The following is a 10,140-nucleotide window of genomic DNA, read 5'->3' as shown; positions in this document are numbered from 1 at the left end:
CCACTGGCAAAGGATCATACTCCGGATAATGTTCCTTTTTATACATTACATTTTTATTGTCATTAGGTAGTTGTGCTAAGTGGTTGTCAGTAAATTCTCTTGGTTCAGTCTCCTGCCAGCAATGATGCTTAGGGATTATTTCTCACAAGCGGCTACCTTAAGGCAATGACATGTTCAATAGAAGTCTGAGATGATACTAAAAGTGCTTGGATTAAAAGTTACTTTACAGCCACCACCACCTTAATGACAGCCTCTACTGACTTTTTATTTGACTCGGATTCCATACTTTTCTCCTCTGACAGTTTCAGAACCTGAACTACAACATCTGTGAGACCATCTCCTAGCCTTTTGAGTCCTGATAATGTTTTTTGAAGCTGCATTGCATGCTTCCAGTACCTAGTGGATAGCAACATCTCTTCTCAACCTGACTGAGGTCAAAATTAATCTCCTGCTCTCTTCTGACCTCCAAACTCGTTCTCTCCTGATTTCTGTGTGTGTTCACAGAAACTCCACAGTTTTCCTCACCAACCTGTGCCACACATTACCAGAATTCATTCTCTATAACAAATACCTAGCCTGAAACAGAGCCTTATCATAATCTAACAGTGTGGTCCTGCAATATTATTAGAATGGCCTGACTGTTCATCTGTGATCATTTTCCATGGAAATTCAAGAAAATGAAAAGGCAACTTGGATGGTTCCTTCTTGGTTTCAAGGCACATGTCATCCTCCATTTCTTTTTTATTCCCCTATCAGAACTAATTGTTGTTTGCTAACACATTACATCATATGATGACATCTTCCGTCATTTTAAGAATTCTCTGTAAGAGACGTTATTTGAAAGGATTTGTAATGTTGGTTTGAGAAGGACTTCACTTCGTAGATTCATGTCTCCTGAGGGATCTACTGTGTGTTTGTTTGTAGTACCAAGGACTGAACCTAGGGCCTCACTTATGCCCAGCAAGTACTAACTGGAGCCAGTCCTAAGTTCGTATCTCTTCTGACCCATTCCCTCTAACCTTGCTTGAACTATCAGCTAATGTGAGATAGTGAAATAAAAAGAGAGAGTTGAGGAAGATTAGAGGAATCCCTGGACAACAGGTCTCCAAAGATTGAGAAGATGACTGTTGTGAAAGCAGTTGAATCAACAAGTGAGAACTTAAGCAGAGCAGAATTAAGAACATGGAAGACAAGGATAAGAAGGCTTGCCATTGGAACTAGGACCCTAGGAACTAAGAAAATACCCTAGTTAGGAATATTGTATCATAACATGTTATTTTAGAAAACAGACCAGCATTAAAAATAAGGGTAGTTCTTAAGATACAAAAAGCAAATTTCAACAACAAGATAAGCAAAACATAGAATGGCAGGCTTTAAGACATGCGCAAGGCTAGTTGGAAGTACGGTTCTCTATGCACTACCATGGAATGCTGTGTCTGAGCTGTGCTCAAGTAGCAAGGATGAGATCTTGAGAGAGTATTTCTCAGAGTCTACTGAAAGAAGGCTTCGGGACCGATGTAGTGGTTACTTTACCTGGTATCATTCACCTGATAGAAAAGCCTGAGGTATACTGGGTTCTAAGGGACCACCAAGGGTTTCTGGGATGTAGTATCTGCAGCAACAGTCCTACATGGCCATAAGTGCAAGAATACAGTCATACTATTAAGAAGAAAATGCTAAAATGCTGAGATTCTAAGTGTTTCTTCTTTCCCATCCTTAAAATAAAAGCAATTGATTTCCTAGACATGGGTGAAAATATTTAGAACAGAGTATGGCATTCACAGGTCAGGTACTTGTTGATAAATGGTTATATTTCACATAGCTCTACACTATTCCTATGCGTCCCTAGTATTTCCTTAATTATCTCTTCTTCTGTGCATATGGAGATGTTCTTTGCTACAGGATTCTAGCTAGTGAGGAGTCATTGTGAGTTTGTCATGCAAGATTGTTATTATAATACTCTTCTAGTAATGCTAGAGTCCAAGGAAGATCATAATCCTTTAGCTTGCTGGATGTATTTTTCAACTCATGTCTTCTAGCAGACCTTTTCAGGTATACGTGTCTCTAAATTTTTGCTGGCTCAAGTACCCTTCTCTCTACAATGTCTTACCTGATCAGCAATAAATTTTATTCCTAATTTTATTCCTAAACTATATTCCTATCCTTTTTGTGCCTATTGGCACTTCAGCAATGGCAGTCATGGTGTATAAATGTGACATTTTACCCTTATATTTCATTAAATACTGAAATGATTATGTTCTCAAATACAGTTATGGGCCATATTGACACATGGCAGTCAACACAAATTTTGGATGCACAATTATTACTAGACAGAGATTATTCCAATTTATATGCGCATGTGGCAGAATTAGTGAGAATTATTTTTGCTTCAAAGTTTATGACAGCACCAAGCTAAAATATCAAAACATCTTAAGCCAAATCAAAAGGAGGGCATGTCAGGGAAAACAGTGGCAGAATACAATGACCACCCGTCCTCTACTACAGCACTGAAAACAATTGAAAAGAAAAATCGCACCAAAGCAACTCTCGGTGAGGATTTGAGACAAATTTAGCACATTTGTTCTTTAGGTAGGAAGATAATGAACTGCAAACGCGTTGTACTCTGCTGCTTCAGCAGAACAGGGAACAGCTTGCAACGATAATAGGTCATCCCTACTATTGTGGCCTGAGCAGGACACAGACGTGTCCTTGAAGCTGTGGGGATAACACACTGACATATTACTAATATACTCAAAGGCGTAGGGGGAAAACGCAGAAACTAGGGCTCCACTTACTGCTGCATGATCAGGTTGGAGGATTTCCTGAACAACTATCATTCCAAAATATGTCTTGAATTGTCTCAACATCAGAGTAGTTTTTCTCCAACCTCTCTCTACAATGAGCTCACCAAATATTCACAAGGCAATCCTTACCTCTGTAGTTAAAACAAAAACTCATTTTCTACTCTGTTTTTAATCAACCATGGAAGTGTCCCTTCCATGAACTAAAAGTAGATTTACTGAATTAAGAGATCAATAACTTCTCCAACCAACCATCTGTCAATTCTCTATAATATTATGTTTCACTCCATCAATAAGCAGAAGGCTTCCAAAAATCATCCATCAGTGAATTATGCCAAACACAAGTGTCTTTTGTTGTGAAGTTTGTTTTCGAATGTCCTCAGAAGCATAAAGAACGAGCATCTGGTTTTCAGTAAGTCTTTTTCATCCCATTTTTCTTGTATTTAATTGCAGCCTGTGAAGTTCAAATAACCCATGCTCTCTCTCAAAATGAAATTAATCAGTTCACACCAGAGCATATGTTCTCAAAGCCAATCTTACCCACAGTTTTTCTTTCAAAAATTAATACAATAACAACATTAACCAGATAGTTCTCTCGCAAGTTCTCTCACGAGTTTCTTCATCACACATCCCAGAATGGATATTCCACAAAATGCCAGCATAATATTTACCCCTATCAAAGAGATGAGATATTAATCATCAGTTACCCAAACAGCATGTCATATGCATGTTTCTGTTTTGAGGGTTGCATATATTCAGGGAAGTCTGAAATGTGAAAGAGTACATTGGAATGTTTCAGAGGTAACTTGGGCAGTATTGTCTCCAACCACTAGAAATCCCAGCCAACCTTACAAAGTCGTCCCCTGCCTTCTAACCATATCTGAATATAAGGGACTAAAATAATGCATGCCTTGTTCCAACCACAAGTATTCCAAAACTAAACATGAAATTTGTTTATGAAAATGCCATTTTAAAAAAAGTTTCTTACAGGTCAGAAAATTTCTCAGAGTCATGATTCCTCTCTTAACACAAGGCCTGGTGTTTATGCCATTCAGTTCCTGGGAGGAAAGTTATCATCTTTACTGAGATGTCATCAGAGGCCACAGAAGCTTCGTTCAGCCTCAGACTAAATGCTGTGTTCTTCCAATCAAAGTGGGAGGGTCATATTTCTGTAATAGTTACACAAGATGATCTTGGAATGAAACAACAAGCTCTTTCTTATTGCAACAAGGAAGATAAATAGACTCCTGGCCACCTTTTTAGAATGACTGCCCTCAATCTCAACTGTGTCAATGTTATCATTTTATGAAAGACTCAACCCTTAAGACAGATACAATATCTGAACCCTGTAAGACAGATACAATATCTGAACTCTTTCTGTATGTGCTAGAGACTTCTAAAGGTCATTATTTTCAAAGTATATTCTTGAATATATACACTAATGGCAAAAGGAAAAAATTAGGAAAAAAAGAAGGGTTGAGTTATTCATCCCTTAGGAAATTAAGTAATTGACATGTATTTATTTTTTTAAAGTTTTAACATTTTTCGTATCCTGATGATAGGTTATATTTCTAAGAAAATGATGACAAAAGTCCAAAAGAGCCTAATATATTATGAAATAAAGTCAAACCTATTTTGTTTACATTAGCCCAAAACAGGCTGTTGAATTTGTGCAAATCTTAAGAGACCTAAGTGACTCACAGATCCTATAACAAGGGACATGTTATGACGTTTTAAAATTGAAAGAGATTTGCAAAGTGAGTAGAGATCTAAAATGTTGACTTTCTACAGCTGAAAATAATCAAGGGGAACATACAAGACAAAATGGATTTTATGCTCTACGACAGTCCATTTCAGGCCTTTCGATGCAAAGTAAAACATAAACAGATGTTCAGAGCAGTTAACCTGCTGAAAGGAATTCTGCTGTTCCAAAGCTCCACTAAAGGATGTTATGTATTAGATGAAGCAATCATTTCTATCTGAAATACCCAGAGCAAAAGGATGAATTCCAAACCTCACAACTCATCATAAACTCATAATGTTCCATGAATATTCTAGTTGAGAAACAGAACTTCTGTGTTGAACTTCCCATGACAAACACTGCATGTGAACATCTCACTAGCTTGGTTTCTTCCACAAATGCTAATTTTTCACCTATTCCGTGCAAGCTGGACTACCTGGTATAAGGATGAGAAAGATGTGACCTTCACTCCTCAGGAAGTCAAGATCCGACCTCCAAGGAGATACAAAGCATTCAATACACTTGGAATGAGAACAGTGATGCAGACAGCAATGCAGGTATATAAGAACTAATTAAAAGAATCAACCATAGGCAGAGTGCACTTCTGTACCAAGATAGAAAGGTATCTTTGAGCATTCATTCCAAATCATCTTGTAGCACTCATGCATGTGGTGGTTTGAGAAAGAAGGAGTTTAAGGGAAGAAATCATATCACTGGTATTTTGATAAGGACAATTTTTCACTGTTGGAATTCTCCTAAAGCCTTTCAGGACATTTAGTATCCCTAGCAATAATAATAATAAATGCCAGCATGAACCTACATGAACACCTACTGCCAACATTATTGACCAACAAACAGGCCATGTTTTACAGTGTCCTAGTTGAGATCAACTGAGCCATTGCTCATCCATCATCTACCGAGCATATATCAGTCATTTTTATTCTCTGGATACAAGACCCAGTCCTAAAAGCAAGCCAACCCGTGGCACTTTCTATAGACATGCATTAATATTAGGTCTTCAAGTAAGAACTTAAAATTATCTTTTCTCTACAGAGATGGCAGGTTTGTTTTTCTTCAGTAAGCATTATATCTTTTCATTGTAACCATCACTTCCCCCTGCCACATCAAACAACACAGAATTTTATTGTCAACGTCAGTTTTTAAAAAGTGATATATTAGGGCTGGGAATGTGACTCGGTGGTAGAGTGCTTGTTTAGCATGCATGAAGTCCTAGGTTCGATTCCTCAGTACCACATAAACCAAAAGAACTGGAAGTGGTACTGTGGCTCAAGTGGCAGAGTGTTAGCCTTGAGCAAAAGAAGCTCGGGAACAGTGCCCAGGCCCTGAATTCAAGCCCCAGGTCTGGCAAAAAAAAAAAAAAAAAAAAAAAAAGTGATACATTATTAAGTCCTTTAAGACCTAACAACAAGCCAGGTTGTGGCTCATGGCTATAATCCTCTCAGGAGGCTGAGATCTGAGGATCATGATTTAAAGCTAGACCAAGTAGGTAAGTCCCTGAAACTCTTATCCCCAATTTAACATCAAAAAGCCAGAAGTGGAGCTGTGGCTCAAATGGTACAGTGCTGTCCTTAAGCACAAAAGCTCGGGGACAGTATCCAGGCCCTGAGTTCAAGCCCCAAGACTGGCACACATACACACACAGACCTAACAGTAAGCAGTGGTGTTTGGGAAGAAAGATACACATAGAATGATTATGCCTTGGGCAGATAAAGCATAAGGCTTCGGGCCTTCATGGACCATATTGAGCATGGTCCATGTGGAACGTTACACTTCAGACAATGTTTCCTGAGAACATTGGTCCAGTGTATTAGCTGAGGCTGAGTATCTAAACTTTCTTTGGTCCTTGAGATGAGAAAAAAAAAAAAGTGTGCTGCCTAGAAACCACAAAGCAGTTGAGATCCTTTGACTCTGAAGGAATCCATGTATGACCATCTGGCAGTCTTAGGAGAGACAAATCTTTGATTTAGACAGTTTTAAGAAGTTTCCATAACTTACAACCAGTAGATTCCAATCCAGTACAGAAACTCTCCTGTCTATAATCTTATAAGCAGTCTAAAACATTCCCCAAAGCAGTGAAGCAATCCATTATCTCAGAGTTGGGGAGAATGTACAAAGTATAAAAGTACAGCCTCAAGTACACAGCTTCTATCAAGGGTCATTTCCCTCCCGATGTGTTTGTTCTTTTTTCCAGTGTAACCACTGAGAGCTTCTTCAATCATTGCTCAAGCCGCTTTATAGCGGCTTTTATAAGAAAGACAGAGAAATCTCTAGGAGCAAAGGAAGGTAAAAGCTAGAGTAGAAATTGCAAAAGTCCGTGCTAGAGTCCATCTTAAAATTGTAAGAAGTCGATGATAAAAAAAAGGAAAACAGCTTTAAGAGTATAGATTGTAGCATCAATCATATTTTAAATTCTATTTCAACATTTTTCCAGTTAGTGTTGTAAATAACAACCCATTTTTCAAATGCTGCTTGAAAGCCAGGATTGATGGTTTACTCTTGTAATCTGAGTTACTCAGATGACTGAGATCTGAAGATCAAGTTTGAAGCCAGTGTCCTCAGGGAATTATGGAAGATTACTATCTCCCATTAACCACCAAATAGCCAAAAGTGGAAGTGGGGCCCAAATGGGAAAGCTCCAGTATTGAGCAAAAAGAAAAAAAAAGTCTAAGGTACAGCTCCCAGGCCCAGAGTTCAAGACCCAGTACACATAAAAAAAAGTTCTATGAAATGGCATTTCATAAAGACTATATAAAACCTGTCAACTGCCTCAAGTTCATTTCCTGTGCTGAAGTTGTCTGCACTTTGAGACAAAAACAAACGTACAATTGATAAATGTTTTATGTATATTAGATATCATGAAGAGGATCCAAATACAGAATAATTTTTTTACTTTAATGTTTAATACTTGCCTTAACTTCTAACCTTTCCCGAAGAAATACAATTAAGAATTATGGCTATGAATTAAATGCCCGTAAATAATCCCATTTTCCATTAAAGAAATTAGAAAAAAATAAGCTTTTATAAGTGTAAAACTATACTGCTCATTAACAGTATATACTGTTGTTCACATTTTGTTTTGTCAGTCGTGGATTTGAACTCTGGGCCTGTCTTCCATTAAAGTATTTTGTGGCAAGGTGCTTTGAAACTTTGTTAATCTTCCTTCTCTTCATTTTTGTCTTGTATTTACTTGATGTACACAGGCTCTTGGCTTTCTGATTCATTTAATGGCCTATATCTGTTAATATTGTTATTTATTTCAGTGTTGAATTTGCCTGGCATTTGGCCTGTGGGGGCCCATTCAAGCTGGCTTCTGTGTGCCTTTGACATGCCCTCATCATTCTCTGCTTCTTTGCTTCCTGGAATGTGTTTTAGACTCATCTCTTATGGGTCTCATAATCAGCTGTTTCTCCAAGGAGCTGAATACCTTTTACTAGACAATAATACTTAAAAGGCAAGATCTGGCTGGACTCATGCCTGTAATCCTAACTACCCAAGAACCTGAGATCTGAGGATCTCTGTTCAAAGACAGTCTGAGCAGGCAAATCTGTGAGATTCTTGTCACCAGTCAAGCACCAAAAAGCCAGAAGCAGATGTGTGGCTCAAGTAGTACAGTGTCAGCCTTGAGTGAAAACACTAAGGCACAGCATTCTGGCCCTGAGTTCAAGACCCAGTATTAGGGTGGCATAGTACTCACAGGAGGTGCTCATTGCTCTTGATGCTTAAAGTGTCACTCTTCCCGGTTTCTTACATACAGCTAGAAGGAACTACATTTATATATCCTTATATACTTACACAGACATACTTGATCATCCTTCCTCTGCTTGGCACCAATATGTATGCCCCTCTGGCCACTTATCCATGAGACACAGTCCTTACCCTCAGTGCCTATCTACATTGTCTAAGCACCTTTTCCTACCTACCAAACATATTCAGGAATAAGTTCTTCATCAAGAAGTAAGGAATAGGAAATCCAAAGTTTCAAATCTATGGAAGACACCTCAATGCTATCGTTGGAGGAAAAATAAACACCTCAATTTTTAATCTTAGGAAAAATTGATCCGTGGTGTTCAGCAGGACTTCCATCTTTATGTGTCACTTTATTATCAACTGTATATTTCACTGTAAAAACTTTACTCTGCTCAAATTAGAAGAGCCTATAGACTTAGAACAGACAGCAATCAAGTTCATGTGAAAAAATGTTAGAGGCTAAGATTTTAACCCTCAGTGTCTCTTGGCACCAGCCTTCTATTTATTCATATCATTAAAACAGCAACAATCAAAATGAAAGCAACTTTAATGAAAAAGAACTCAAGATGAAATATATAACTCAGGACATTTTAAATATAAATAGTATGTGTTTCCTAATTACTATTAGTAAATATCCACATACCTGTTTTTACAGAATTCTGCTCTCAGAAAAAAGGATGGTTACAAAGGTATTTCATATTATCAGGTCGATTGTTTTAAACCATTGAGATTCTTTGGGAAAGTCATATTAATAATTCTTTTATCAAGGATTTCTGTTGGACCTTTTATTGGTAATGCATTTGAGTTTGCATCCTAGTGGTCTACTTTGTCTTTATTTGATTGATTGATTGAAGGCAGTAGAATCTGAACTCAAGGCTTCACACTTGGTAGGCAGGATCTCTTCTACTTGAGCCACACCCTTAGACTTGCCTTTATTTTTAGCACTGGATTCCTGTACAGCTCTTTTAGGCCATGTATAGCAACAATACGCATTGCTCCAGATAGGTTTTTGAAGATCCAGAGCAGAATTGGGACGATATCAGATATTCACATCGTTGTCAGGGTCCTCGGCTCCTAATGAGAGGCCAAGTGGACATGGCAAAGGCTGTTGCCTGGCAGTGGGTGGAGCAAGAAGACACCTAGGGCCCTATGAGCTCAGACAATCCCAGAGCCTGCCCTCTGTAGATGCCCTGTCAGACATTCCCCAGCTGATGCCATTCTTCTGTCATTCTTTTTTCTCTCAAAGCACACATAGAAGAGCTTTCTCAGCTGCTCTGAGGTTGGTGCATTGATTATGTGAATTTCAGGCATTCTACTTCAACCACCCGGACCATCACAGATATGCTGCATTCCTTATGTCCTGGTGGAGTCCACACTCCACTTAGACACACAAGAAGAATACATTCTAAGATGCCCCCCCCCACTGTAAAGGATGAAAGCTATTTTCCTAGCTGTAGTACCGTTTCTCCCATAAATACACACATGGATTCCATGTCTTTGTCATCTTAATTCAGCACACATCATGCACTCCAGCTGTAATGTTTGCAGTTATAGTGTGACAGCAAAACCAGCCCAAATTTCTGGTTCCTTCTGCTCAGTTTCATGGACAGATGTGTTCTTACTGTATATCTTGGCACCCACACCTACGATTTTTTTCTTTCTTTATTAAACATCAAAAACATTTACTATTTCACCTTAAGCACCATAAGGCTTCTCAATAGCATGTGCAAGGTGTCAGCATCCCTACTCTGACTCTTTGAGGCCATTAATTAAGCAAAATAAGAGTTCACTAAGCACAAGTGCTTCAATACCAGAGCAAGCAAAGTGACA

At 38.4% G+C, this 10,140-nt stretch overlaps 1 protein-coding gene across 2 annotated transcripts in view; it reads right to left on the bottom strand.

Annotated features, from left to right (window-relative positions):
• Corin (corin, serine peptidase) overlaps positions 1-10,140 on the bottom strand; it is a 195,747-nt gene that overhangs the window by 175,348 nt on the left and 10,259 nt on the right. The gene's annotated exons all lie outside the window — the stretch shown is intronic.

This window comes from Dipodomys merriami, unplaced genomic scaffold (assembly GCF_024711535.1).
Source record: "Dipodomys merriami isolate MVZ:Mamm:240054 unplaced genomic scaffold, mDipMer1.0.p SCAF_9, whole genome shotgun sequence".
Classification (NCBI taxonomy): domain Eukaryota; kingdom Metazoa; phylum Chordata; class Mammalia; order Rodentia; family Heteromyidae; genus Dipodomys; species Dipodomys merriami.
This window is presented reverse-complemented; position numbering and strand designations above follow the sequence as displayed.